Raw genomic sequence first — 14,500 nt, 5'->3', positions numbered from 1 at the left:
AATACACATAAATGATATAATATGATTATCTTCATAAGATCTTCAAAATATTTTCAAGATAATCTTCAAAATAATCTTCAAGGTATCTTCAGAATAAACCAGGAGAGAAGAATAGGAACAAGATGAGAATATAAATGAACCCAGCTGGACATGAGGTTGATTATTCTAAGAGCTGGGCAATGAGTACATGGGATTATACTATATCATTTTCTCTTCTTCTGAATATGTTAAATTTTTTCATAACAAAAAGATATGAAATGTAAACAAATTAAATTAAATAAACATTTGTCTGAGTCTAACCAGAGCAGAAATCATAGGAGAAAATAGAGTACAAGGTCTTAGGAAATTAATGATTAAGGGAAAAATTTCAAGGAACCCTCCATTTCTGGTGTCCTCCCCTAAGCAACTCCTTGGCCAAAGTTTTTTTTATCTCCCACATACTCTGTCTGGAAGAAGGGATGAATCCAATGAAGCTAAGCTCATGAATTGAGTAGAAAAAAAGAAAATAAATATAAAAGTGTTTTAAGATCATGGGCTACACCCTTAACCAGTAGAACTGAACCTTGAAATAGAACTACTAACATTACAAGCGAATAAGAGCAAAGATCAAATCTGTAACAATTATTTTCCCACATGTCTATCTGAAAAAAAGAACTGAGGAGGGGACCCCACACGGCATTGGGAAAACAGAGTCATAATTGTTCTGGTTTGTAATTTTTCATTCAGTAGAGTTTAATATCCATGAAAACAAACAAAACTACCACAAAACTAGAGTGGTCATAAAGAGAAGTAGAAGGAATGATAAATGTACTAATTCTTTTTAGCCATCATGCTAGGTAGTCAATAAAAGACAACCTCTAAAGTTGATGAGTCAGTAAAAAGATGTTTAAGCATATATAAATTTAGAAAGTTAACTTCAGTGAGGAGCAAAATAAAAATACAAACCTCCCAAAATAACAGAAGTTTTAAAAAATCAAAAAATGTAAAACTAAATAGCAGAATCTCTAAATAAAACAGAAGATATAAATAGCAGTCTGGCACATAATGCATATAAAACATACTATGATAGTAGAAAATTTTCAACAAATGATAGAACATTTATAAAAATTGATCATATGAAATTTTCAATAATTTGCAAAATTTGTTTTAAACTATAGATTCCATTAGCGGGCTCTGTAATCATTCTGAAAAGTTTTGAACTTAGAAAGAAACAAAAATACCAGTTAAAAGTTTTAAAACTTTATTTTCAACCACTCAGGTTAGAAACTACTTAAGAACCTAAATGTCTGATTATTCAGAAAATATTGGTAGCCACAATTAAAATTACTCATGAATATTCTATTACCCCTTTTTTGGTGGGCATATAGTATACACACTTCTATTCCACACTTTGATATTTCCACATCAAACATTTGTTACAATTTCACTGATTAAATGTCCTCCCATTCTTTACTTACTGACCATGCCAGTTCTGTCATAAATAAAATTCAATAAATGCATGTTTCTGTTTCCAAGCCCTGTGCACTATTTTATTCTATTCCTTATGGAGTATGTTTTAATGACTACAGCTTTATAAGTCTTGATCCCTAAAAGGGTTAGTCTCCTATTGCTAATTTCATTCTTCAGAACCATCTTTGTTATACTTGGTCCTTTACTCTTCCATGCTAATAGAGATGTACAGAATTTTATTTTGTGCATTTTGGTATTTGAAATATATAAGCTGTATCATGCTAGAAACCTTACTATGTTATTTTTCCTTTGTTTTTTTCCACAAATAACTATGTTCTTTTTTAATTATCTCTTTAAATTTCTTTTCAGTGTTCCATAATTCATTGTTTATGTACCACACTCAGTACTCCATGCAATATGTGTCTTCCATAATGCCCATCACCAGGCTCACCCAACCTCCTACCACCTTCCCCCACAAACCCTCAGTTTGTTTCTCAGAGACCATAGTCTCTCATGGTTCGTCTCCCCCTCCACCTTCCCCCAACTCACTCCTCCTCTCCATCTCCCAATGTTTTCTGTGTTATTCCTTATGCTCCACAAATAAGTGAAACCATATGATAACTGACTCTCTCTGCTTGACTTATTTCACTCAGCATAATCTCTTCCACTCCCATCCATGTTGATACAGAAGTTGGGTATTCATCCTTTCTGATGGAGGCCTAATACTCTATAGCATATATGGACCGTTATCTTCTTTATCCATTTGTCCATTGGTTCTTTCCACAGTTTGGTGACTGTGGCCATTGCTGCTATGAACATTGAGTTACAGATGGCCCTTCTTTTCACTACATCTGTATCTTTGGGGTAAATATCCAGTAGTGCAATTGCAGGGTCATAAGGTAGTTCTGTTTTTTATTTCTTAAGGAATCTTCACACTGTTTTCCAAAATGGCTGCACCAACTTGCATTCCCACCACCAGAGTAAGAAAGTTCCCCTTTCTCCACATCCTCTCCAACACATGTTGTTTAATGTCTTGTTAATTTTGGCCATTCTAACTGGTGTAAGGTAGAATCTCAATGTAGTTTTGATTTGAATCTCCCTGATGGCCAGTGATGATGAACATTTTTTCATGTGTCTGTTAGCCATTTGTATGTCTTCTTTGGAGAAGCGTCTGTTCATGTCTTCCATCCAGTTTTTGATATGATTATCTGTTTTGTATATGTTGAGTTTGAGGAGTTCTTTATAGATCTTGGATATCAGCCCTTTGTCTGTAGTGTCATTTGTGAATATCTTCTCCCATTCCATGGGTTGCCTCCTTGTTTTGTTGACTGTTCCCTTTGCTGTGCAGAAGCTTTTGATCTTGATGAAGTCCCAAAAGTTCATTTTTGCTTTTGCTTCCTTTGCCTTTGGAGACATATCTTGAAAGAAGTTGCTGTGGTCAGTGTCAAAGAGATTACTCCCTATGTTCTTCTCTAGGATTGTGATGGATACCTGTCTCATGTTGAGGTCTTTTATCCATTTTGAGTTAATCTTTTTGTATGTATGGTGTAAGAGAATGGTCAAATTTCATTCTTCTACACATAGCTGTCCAATTTTCCCAGCACCATTTATTGAAGAGACTGCCTTTTTTTCCACTGTGTATTTTTTCCTGCTTTGTTGAAGATTATTTGACCATAAAGTTGAGGGTCCATATCTGGGCTCTCTACTCTGTTCCACTGGTCTATGTGTCTGTTTCACAAATAACTATGTTCTTAAGAGTTATCAAGTTTTTAATGTATATCTAATCAGAGTTTCTAGCTGCTGCAGGATATGATGTAGAACTTAACCACATTACAGTTGTCCATTTTCCCAGTGATAGTTAGATTACTGCTAACATTTTGCTACTACAAATCATCATCCATGTCTCCTTATACCCTGTGTAGAATTTTGCTGAAAGGTCTACCTACAAGCTGGGTTTCTGGGTTGTTGGGTGTGTATACTTACTTTCACCAAGTGGTAAAAGATGTCTTGACAATGAGGTTAAGCCAGTCTATACTTTCAACATCAGTATACAAGATTCCTTTTTACCTAAATATCTTCCAACATTTGGAGTTATAAAACTACATATTATTGTTTCTCAATCTGATGAATACAAAATAATATCACATTTTAATTTTAATTTATAGAATTAAAAATAAGTTTGAGCATCTTTTTATATAACTATTAGTCATCTAATTTTCCCTCATTTGCATTTTATAACTTGGTCTTTATTGGGGGTATGCTATCTTTTCTTGCAATACAGGGTTCTTATAAAAAAGAAATTATATTAGTATTTTTTTAATCCATACATAACATTGAATCTTGGAACATAATACCACAAAAGGAACATTGTTTTGATTTATGAATTCAATCAAAACAATGCCCAAAATTGGAACTTTTCAGATATACAAGAAAAAGAACTCAAAAAATGAAAAAATAATAATAATAATAAATCTTAAAGCACAAATTCTTAAACTAGAAAGCAGAAGAGGCAAGCAAACTAAATAGAAAACAACAAAATATATTAATAAAGCCAAATAGTAATATAAAGTTATATATTAATTATAAATATAAAATAACAAGAATTTTAATTTTATCAAGAAAAAAAGAAGATAAAAAGTATTGTTAGGATGTAGTGAAAAGAAGGGCCATCTGTACCCCAATGTTCATAGCAGCAATGGCCACAGTTGCCAAACTGGAAAGAACCAAGATGCCCTTCAACGGACAAATGGATAAGGAAGATGTGGTCCATATATACCATGGAATATTACTGGGCCATCATATACACTATAGAGTATTATGCCTACATTAGAAAGATGAAGATCCAACTTTTGTATCGACATGGATGGGACTGGAAGAGATTATGCTGAGTGAAATAAATCAAGTAGAGAGAGTCAATTATTATACGGTTTCATTTATTTGTGGAGCATAAGAAATAACATGGAGAGGACATGGAGAGATGGAGAGGAGAAGGGAGTTGAGGAAAATTGGAAGGGGAGATGAACAATGAGAGACTATGGACTCTGAAAAACAGTCTAAGGGTTTTGAAGGGACAGGGATAGGAAGGTGGGTGAGCCTGGTGGTGCATATTATGGAGGGCATGTATTGCATGGAGCACTGGGTGTGGTGCATAAACAATGAATTCTGGTATGCTGAAAAGAATTAAAAAAATAAAAAAATTTTTAAAAAAAGGAAAAAAATTATTGTTAGGCATTGATACAGACATAACTGTAAATATAATGGAAATCTAAAATATAAATGACTGTTAAATATAATTTTACCATTAAGAGATTTGAAGATAGGGTGTGGCACATAAACAATGAATTTTGGAACACTGAAAAAAAATTAAATAAAATTTAATTTAAAAAAATGAAATTATCAAATCCCACATTCATAAGTCAAATATTATTTTTCATTAAGAAAATATAGGGAAGGGCCAGTATTGTAAGACTTTCTAGTATATTCAAGAAGAGAATAATGAAGTTCTGGTTAATATAATAAGTAATAAATGAGTATGATTATTTAAAAGAAAATGAAAATTATCATTTGTGTAGATGACAATTTTATACCTAGGCAATAAAAATATAAATTCAGGGAATAGTAGATTCACTAATTATCAAGATTGTCATAAACTATTCAGCAGTGAAATTCAATAGTTTTTCTATAAATAGTAACAACCAGATATAAAAGAAACACATGTCAGCTTAAAAGTTACCATCCATTTTAACAGCAAGTAAAAACGTTGAACAGGCTGAAATATCAACAATAATTTCCAGTATCTATCACCTCTAGAAATTTATTCTTTAAAATATTCCAATATCTTTATAAGCTACCCACTTGTTTAAAGAAAATAAACTTAAACCTATGTAAGTGCCCACCAAAACATGAAAATGGTTATAAGTTATGGTTTTCTATATTAAATAATACTATGTACCAATTTAAAAGAATAGGATAACTATTCTGAATACAAGAGTTTCTTTCCCAGGGTGCCTGGTGACTCTCAAGCATCTGACTCTTGATTTCAGCTCAGATCATGATTTCAAGGTTGTGGGATTGAGCCCTGACTGGGGAGTCTACCTTAAATTCTCCCTCTCCTTCTTCCCCTCCAGTGCTCACTCACTCTCTCGCTTTCTCTCTCTCTCTCCCTCTAAAATAATAAATAAACAAATCTTAAAAAAGAAAAATAAAAGCTTCTCTTCCTGTGTTGAGTTTTAAAATCAAGTTGCAGAAAGAATATTGAAAGCTATTAATTTTATCATGCATTTATAAATAAATAAATCAGACACTGTGTAAGAGAGAGGGTATGTGTAAGTCTGTGTGCATGTTCCTTTGTGGTTAAATCCATAGAGGTATGTCTGAAATGATTCACAGCAAACTGACAAAGGCTGTAGGTAGAATAGGGAAGAAAAATGATTTCTCATTTTAATTCTTGTGTCTCTACAGTTTAAATCCTTTATAATAAAATGTACTTATGAATTATTTAAGAACTCGATTAAGTTTATTTTAATGAGTCAATATGTTCAAGTCATGATCTTGAACAAATCTGAAATCTCAAATTTTTAATTCATTGTATATAAAAATAAGTGGGATTACCTAGATATTCTCAAGATCCAAAAGGCCTAGAATCAACTCCAGGTTTGGTGCTCAAAATCAAGATTACTCTGAGATTCAGTTTCCATGTGAGTAATAGGGATAAAAGGGAGTGACTAATTTAGGAGTCTCTGAAAACTCAAATTCCTGCAAATAATTGCAAAAAGTCAAACAAATTCAATGTACTATTATTAGTACAGTCTTGTAGCCTTATGGGTCTATCAGTGATATATGCTATTGTCCATAGAATAATACAATCATAGGGGTGCCTGGGTGGCTCAGTGGGTTGAAGCCTCTGCTTTCGGCTCAGGTCAGGATCTCAGGGTCCTGGGATCGAGCCCCACATCGGGCTCTCTGCTCAGCGGGGAGCCTGCTTCCTCCTCTCTCTCTGCCTGCTTCTCTGCCTACTTGTGATCTCCGTCTGTCAAATAAATAAATAAAATCTTAAAAAAAAGAATAATACAATCATATAAACAACTATAAAATATATACTATATAGTTCTATATAAAATATAAAATTATATATATAATTATATTTATATATATTTTTCTTACTCTTACAATATCAACTTGTTATGGACATTGGGGAGGGTATGTGCTTTGGTGAGCACTGTGAAGTGTGTAAACTTGGCGATTCACAGACCTGTACCCCTGGGGATAAAAATATATGTTTATAAAAAATAAAAAAATTTTTAAAAAAAACAATATCAACTTGTTTCTGTAATGTGTTCCTCTGTCCTTTGTTAAACCTGAGTCCATACTAGCAATATTTGTAAAATACACATAAGCATGAAATCTTATTCTAAAGAAGTTTCATATACCTTGAAATTATTTTATCTTTATTTATAAGTGAAATTTATAATTTAATTTAACTAAAAGTACTGATTTCTTCCTTTGGAGGGGAAAAATGGAAATAGCAACTTAATTTCTTAGAATAGTTTTTACACATCATAGAGTCTCAAATAGATGCCAATTGATTTTTCTTCACTTGATTGTCTCCATGTCAAGGTAAGTCTAGCCAACCTCACCTTTAACTCACTCCCCTAAGCTGTAACGAACTGATTCTTCCTAATAGAACAATTATGCCCATGTAACTAAATCAATCATTCTTCCCGAGGCATGAGCTTGCATTTACTTGTCTGGATCAGGAAGGCTGAGGCTAATGGGCCATTAAGAACTGTGCTGCCCTAGCCACAAATAGGCATGAGACTTACTGGCAAAGAATGGGTTTTTAGATAAGAGTTAAAATCTTATGAGGGTCAATTTGTCTATAATTTCTTTGGAAGACTGCCCTTTCCTTTAAAGCCCCACAGTGACAGAGTCGCTTATTTTTACTTCTGAATGATTATTTTAAATTAGGACCATACAGTTATGGAATTACTGACACTGGAAATCTTTTATGAAAAACAAACAAATCATCTCAGATTATAAACTTTAACATCAGATTAATAACCTAAAGCTGTTTTGAAAGAAAAAAAAAATGTCTTTGTAAAAGTTAACAGTAAGTGATACCCAAAATCTGGAGAAAGAGTAACTCTCCATTTCAAGCAGGATTCTACTTGATTTTTTTTTTTAAATTCCCCAAACTGAGCAGCATATTTGAATTGATAATTTGCCAAACTCGAATTAAAAAAAAAAAAAAAAAACTTTCACTTCCACTTGAACTCAGACATTTGCAATGAGAAAAATAAGAATGTGACTCTACAGTTCTAGAAAAAGGCAAATGGGGGCGCCTGGGTGGCTCAGTGGGCTAAGCCGCTGCCTTTGGCTCAGGTCATGATCTCAGCGTCCTGGGACCCGCATCGGGCTCTCTGCTCAGCAGGGTGCCTGCTTCCTCCTGTCTCTCTCTGCCAGCCTCTCTGCCTACTTGTGATCTCTCTCTGTCAAATAAATAAATGGAATCTTTAAAAAAAAAAAAAGAAAGAAAGAAAGAAAGAAAAAGGCAAATGTGCAAATGCTTCTGCTCTGTAAGTAGTTCGTCTCTGAGGTCCCTTCGACCTATGCAGTAATATAAACAGTAAACTTAAGACAATGACAGGGCAGAGGCATGAAAAAAAAAAGTTACTAGTTACTTATTAAGAGCAGAGTGTGCATGAAAACTGACACAGTCCTCTCTAGAAGCCCACAGAAGTCATGCTCTTTGGTCCCCAGACCAGCATAATGCCTCAGTCCGCAGGGACCGCCCATTCGGGGAACATTTTCTCTTTGATCATTCTTTCCTTGTTTGCATGCTAGCACTCAGAAGTAGCAACATAATACCTGGAAGCTCTTTCTCAGAGAAGCTATTTATTTATGGGACAGGAGAGCTAATGACACCGGTGGGAACCATTGGTGGTAGATTTGCATCTCACCTGTGCATATTAGCCTGATAAAATCAGACTTCTCTGTTTCTTAAAAGGTCCTACACCTGACAAAGTGACCTGCATTTTGTCAGCCATTCCTTCAATTCAATCCCTCTAGCAAAAAGCAAAAAATGCCCTTGAATATAAGGGGAAAAAAAAAACAAATACAAAAACAAAAAAAATCAAAGTTGCCACAAGGTTAGCTTTTGTTTTTCCTTCCACTGTGTATTAAAATTGATACAGTTAAAGAGAATAAAGTATTGGATGAACTCTATAGCAGTTTAGAAAATTTTCTCCTATTATTGTTAAAGAAGATAGATAGCTCATGGTTTGGGGGTTTTTAAATTAATAATGATTCCTCTCAAAAGTTATTAACCAAATAGCTATTCTTAATGACTATTGTTCTGTCTGATGGGCCATGTCTTATCCAGAACTGCATTTCTAAGCCACAGATTCATGGTTTTAGATTATTTTCAAAAATATTTCTTTACTTCCCCAATAAATTCTTTTTTTTTATAATTTCATAAATATAAAGTGACACACAGATGGTAAATATAGGACCATAATTTTGTGGGTGAGAAAGCTAAATCCTATGTGCAAGTTAAGGATTTTAGAATCCCAGCTGTTGATTCAGCTGCCGCAGCAAAATCTCCCAAATGTGGTATTAGTGGTAGCTACCAGGTGCCGGGCTCGCTCACCACTCCTGCTTCCAAGAGTGACCTGAGGTGACCCCAATTTGAAAACCAACTTATTTGCAAAGTAGCTGTTGCCCGAAGAACAAGACTATATCACCTTTCCACACCTTGGTCTCACTGGCACCCTGAGCCAGCTACAAGGAAAAATCACTTTTCCAAGTCACACAGGAAGGCCTGTAACAATACCACTTAAGCTAAAATCCCTTAGGAATATAAGGTCCATGTCCATTTTGTCCAGTGCTCTATCCCCTGTCTAGATTAACAATGCCTTCAAAGAATCTGTTTGGAACTGGCAAGCTGGGAGATTTATTACTCATATTTAGGATAAACCAAGAATTTTACACTGTCGGAGTTTGGTTTCTTTCTGATGCTTGACCTGCAGAATTTCCAAGTTTAGTGCATGAGGGTTCTTATTCTTTATACTAATGTAAAAGGAGGACGGGAGAAAATTTTCAAAATCATAATTTATTTATAGCACTTTCATGTCTGAAAATTTCTCCCCTTTGACAAACTGTATCTGTTAAAAATATATATATTTTTTAAACTATCAACAAAAAAATAAAGTTTTGCCACACAGTGGAACAAAAGAAACAAACAACTACCATTCCCCTAGGAAAAGGGAATTCTTCCTTCTCAATTTGGGGCATGACTAACCTGGCAGGGTCAAGATGTATTTTAATGATGGAAAAGTCCTAAGTAATTAGATGAGCACTATAGACAATCTTATGTAATACATTGCACTTTTTAATTGCTCACTTATTTGGGACGTGCTGATGGGGCAAAGAAGTTTCTGCATGTCTTTTGAAAATAAAAGTGAAAAGTTAGCAAAGCATGTTTTTCAAAAAAATGGAAGGAGGTATTTTACAGCTTAGAGAATTTACATTTACTCACACAGGCAAATCACACATGTCTCCCTCCAAATTTGTTCAATTTCCTGCAAATTTCCTTCCTAATACACTTGATTCTTTTAATTCATTCATTTGCTAGATATTATCAAGATCCTGTATTATATGAGGGGTCCTTCTAAGCACTGGATACAGTGAAGAAAAAGACCTACATATTTTCCAGCCCTAATAGAATTTGTGGTGTAGAAGAGAAAGGGAGAGATATCAAATATACCGTTGCATTGGTAAGTTGGTGAGTGAGTGAATGAATGAAGGAATGAATGCCAACTTTGATAAAACCATGAGGAAAGGTTAAAAAAAAAAAAAAAAGGAAAGAAAGAAAAAGGAAATAAAAATAAATAGAAGGCCATGAAAGGAATAATAAGGATCCAATAGCATCCACAGATGAGGAAGTCTTCCTGGCAAAGGTGATGTTTAACAAGGAACCAAATGAAGTATAGGGTACATCCAACTGAAGAAGGGAGGGAAGCACATTTTAGGAAACCACTTCAAGGGGTTGAGGTCAACAGAAGAAAAGCTATAATGTTTGCACAAGCAAGTTGTTGCCCTGGGGTGCCTGGGTAGCTCAGTTGGTTAAGAGGTTGACTTCAGCCCAAGTCATGTTCCCAGGTCCTGGGATCCAGCCGAGATCCACATTGGGCTCCCTGCTGAGCAGGGAGCCTGCTTCTCCCCTGTGTGCCATTCCCCCTGTTATGCTTGTTCTCTCCCTCCCCACCCTACCCCTGGTCAAATAAATAAATAAATAAATAGAAAGGTGTTGCCCTATCAGGAAAAGTTACACATATAAATGTATAATTTGAGTGTAAAGATAGAAGTTGGCCAGTTAAGACTTCTGCTGCTAAAACAATTCTCAAAGTTCTTCAAAATCTCAAAATCGTTCCTCAAATAATTCCTTAAGAAATCTGATTCTCAACAAAAACAAATAAAAATAGCTTCTACTCACCAAGTATAATATTCTATAGAGAACTGTTTAAATACATGGACTTTAATTCTGGGTTCTGTTTGAGAAATTGTAGCTAACATAAATGAACTTAATGTGGGTTTGTTTTACAGGGTTGAAGTTAAGAATCATAAATTGCTTTCAGAAAAACTGTGCAAAAAAAAGAAGCCACACATAATATGCACATATATAATTTCAGGGCTTAATTTGTAAGATAGGCCTGATCAAATGAGTAATAGAGTAGATATCTCTACTTTTCTACATGTTGGAAAATTATGGTTGTAAATGTTTCAGTATTCTTTGCAAGATTATATCCATTCAAATTCCCTCAATAAATATGTATTGATTATCTACTATCACCATGTCTTGTGATTGGTACTGGAATTGGAAAAATGAATAATAACCAGTACTAGCCTTCTATTATGAGGTGATAATAGAATTACCTGAAAAGTCAAAATTTTCTTCAACCAACGTAATGTTTTCATAGGTGTAATTAATATTATAATTCTCTCATGTGTGGTGAATATAGTGCATTACAAGCTGTTATAAAGAAAAGCTCAGAGGCAAAGAGAGTGGAACCTTCTAGAGGAAGTGATCAGACCATTTAGTGATGAAGAAGTAGATGTGTGTAGGGATCCTAAGCAAGAACTATGTGTTTTACACAGAAAGAATAGCATGCATGAAGCCATGAATGTGGAAGAAAACATGGAACACTAAGGTAAGAATGCACCATGGGAGACTATGCCTATGTAACAAAGATGAGAATGAAACTAGGCAATTATATCCTTCATCAAGCTAGTGATGAAAGATGAATCCCAGAAGCATTTCTATAGACACAATTCTACTTTTTCTTTTAGGGCACTTGTTCCATTTGACATCATTTTTCCAAATTGGACAGAAAAGTTTAAAATTAAACATAAAAGTCTTCCTATATTTGTCACATGAACCTTGAGTTCCAATCCACACACATTACCACTATTAGCATTTGTGAAATTTTATTACATTATCGTAATCTAAGTTGTTGAAGCTTTGTCTATAGGATGTTCCTAAGGGAGGGAGGAGAGGAAACAGAAGTGGGCTTAGGACACAGTGAACTGGTTACAACTCATAATTTGAAAATACAGATGCTGACTGTCAAATTTCTCAACTTCTTTAGAAGAGGGAAAAGGAGAGTTGTTATTCCTTTAAGATCAGTCTGATTCCAGACTAGATTGGATATAGTACTCCTGAGTGTTTCTCATGGACCAGATGTATGCTATACATAAGAAAGAAATGGGTTTTTTGTTTGTTTGTTTGTTTGTTTGTTTTTTATACTTTTTTTTTTTTTTAGTAATCTCTACACCCAATGTAGGACTCAAAGTCATGACCCCAAGATCAACAGTCACATGCTCTTCCAGCTGAGCCAACCACGCACCCCAAGAGAAAAGAGTTTCAAACCTTAACCAAGCGAACCACCTGAGAGGGTGTTATGAATCCACAAGAAAGAGCATTTATAGAGTAGATTGACGAAAAGGGTGGACAGTTGGCAGCAGGAGAAAAATGCATCTACCGTATCATAGATGTGTGTTCATTTTTTTCTAAGAAAGAAGTCTTCAAAATACCTACAAATTTTCCTGCAATAGAAAAAGTCAATTGTAAATAGATTCCAGCACCAAAGCACACAAAATCATTCTTTTAGGGTACCATTCAAGATACAGTAATAATCCTAGTAATTATAGCTATTATAATAGAGGGTTTAATGTATGTCAGACACTGTTCACACATAGACATATACAGATACATGTGTTCATATCGTATTTTATGAATTTCAATAGGTCCACATTCTCATATCATAACACTTTTGAAATCCAGATGCATCTGACAATCAGTAGAATTTTCTGGCTAATTATTAGCCAGTTATGACGATTGTCACTGGGCATAGCTTTATTTGGTTGCCTCTTTGGCGTGACTGGACTACTGCCCCTCTAAATATTTTAATCAATATACCATTTAAGGATCTTCTGAAGATTAAGTAGAAGCTCTGATTGTTGACTAAAACCCTTTTCTTGATATCTTCTGATAAAATTAAAGATAATGTTTACCAACGCTTGTAAGAAGGGTGTCAGCCATGTGGACAAAAATCCCATCAACAGCAATAGAACGTTCTTTTGAGAAATGCCCTAATGATGTTCTTGGCATAGAGAAGGAAGTTGTGTAGAAAAACATGACAGTGAAATGATGATAATGACAGTGAAAGAGTGATTGCAAAATGTTAGACTGAATATGAAAACATTTTAGAACTACAATAATGTATTTATTTCACTTATGCCCTCTTTTGTTATTTATATATTAGAATGGTCAAAAAACCATATATAAATAAATCCAAAGTTTATTTCAATATTTTAAAAAATGAACAGTAAATTTGATTGAAAACAGTATTATGTCCCATTTTAATTGGCAATATTTGTTTTTCCCTACTTAATGGTATATCAAAAAAGTATGGTCTACAGTCATTAGCATCTTGGACTCCATTAAATATGGTGTATTATTTCATTTTTCACAGCAACTCTATGAAATAAGGAATATTTTCCCATTTTCTTTTGTCTCAAACCACCGAAGGGTAGAAAGAAAAGCTTATCAGTGGGGGAAAAAAGTGAGAGAGAAAGAAAAAAGACCCAGAATAACCTCTTCCCCAAAGGCAGGCAGCTCACCCACAGAAGCTGAGGGATCTGGGAAAAGTCTTATCTTTGAATGAATACTGAAGTGTCAGTCAGTATAGTGAACCAGAGACGTGAAGGTCATGAATCCACACCTGTTTCGCTATTGACACTAACCGAAATACTCTTAACAATGAGGAGGGAATAGAAAAGTCATGCACTTTCTTCAAAAAGTAAGGGAAGCTTATCCCGCTTTATCAATGGGATAAAAAGAACAGTGAGAGATAAAAATAAAGTTGCATTTATGATTATACTCTGTGAATTTTCCTTGTTCAATGTGCCCACCATATAAGGAGTCAGTTCCTGTTTTGAAGGAAGTCTATACTAGGTTAATTAACGTAGGAGCCTTGTAGTTGGCTTTCTTCTATGTATAGATGGTAAGACAGAGAGAAAGAGATAGAGAGAGATAGAAAAAAGTGAGAGAACCTTCTCCCCATCAATAGGTTCCTGGAATAAGGGACACTAATTGGTAGTTTTAGGTCATGGGGCAGAGCCATTAGGGTATATAGAGAACCCCTAAGTGGGCAACTGAAAGCTCCTTCTCCCCTTCCCCACCCAAGCAATATTTTACAAGTGCAGAAGGGTATATATAGCATATTTTTTTAGGGAGAAATGTCTTTTCCTACACCCACTGTTCGAATCTATGTTTACCCCAAATTTCCCTGTGCTTCTTTCTCAGAACCCAGTGAACTCACCCTGGCAAACTCTTAGAGTAGTTCCTGAGCCAAAGGCTAAAAGTCACTGCTGCTGGCCTAATTATTTACACAGAGAAAGAAAGAGGCAGTTCTTTAATGAATCACTGTGCGAACGGATCCCTGGCCCACGCACTTGCACATGTTGTCTTTGACCTTGGAGTTTCTAGGGA

The sequence above is a fragment of the Mustela nigripes genome, chromosome 1, assembly GCF_022355385.1.
Source record: "Mustela nigripes isolate SB6536 chromosome 1, MUSNIG.SB6536, whole genome shotgun sequence".
In the NCBI taxonomy this organism is placed as follows: Eukaryota; Metazoa; Chordata; class Mammalia; order Carnivora; family Mustelidae; genus Mustela; species Mustela nigripes.
The sequence above is the reverse complement of the archived record's forward strand: the minus strand, read 5'-3'. Positions refer to the sequence as shown.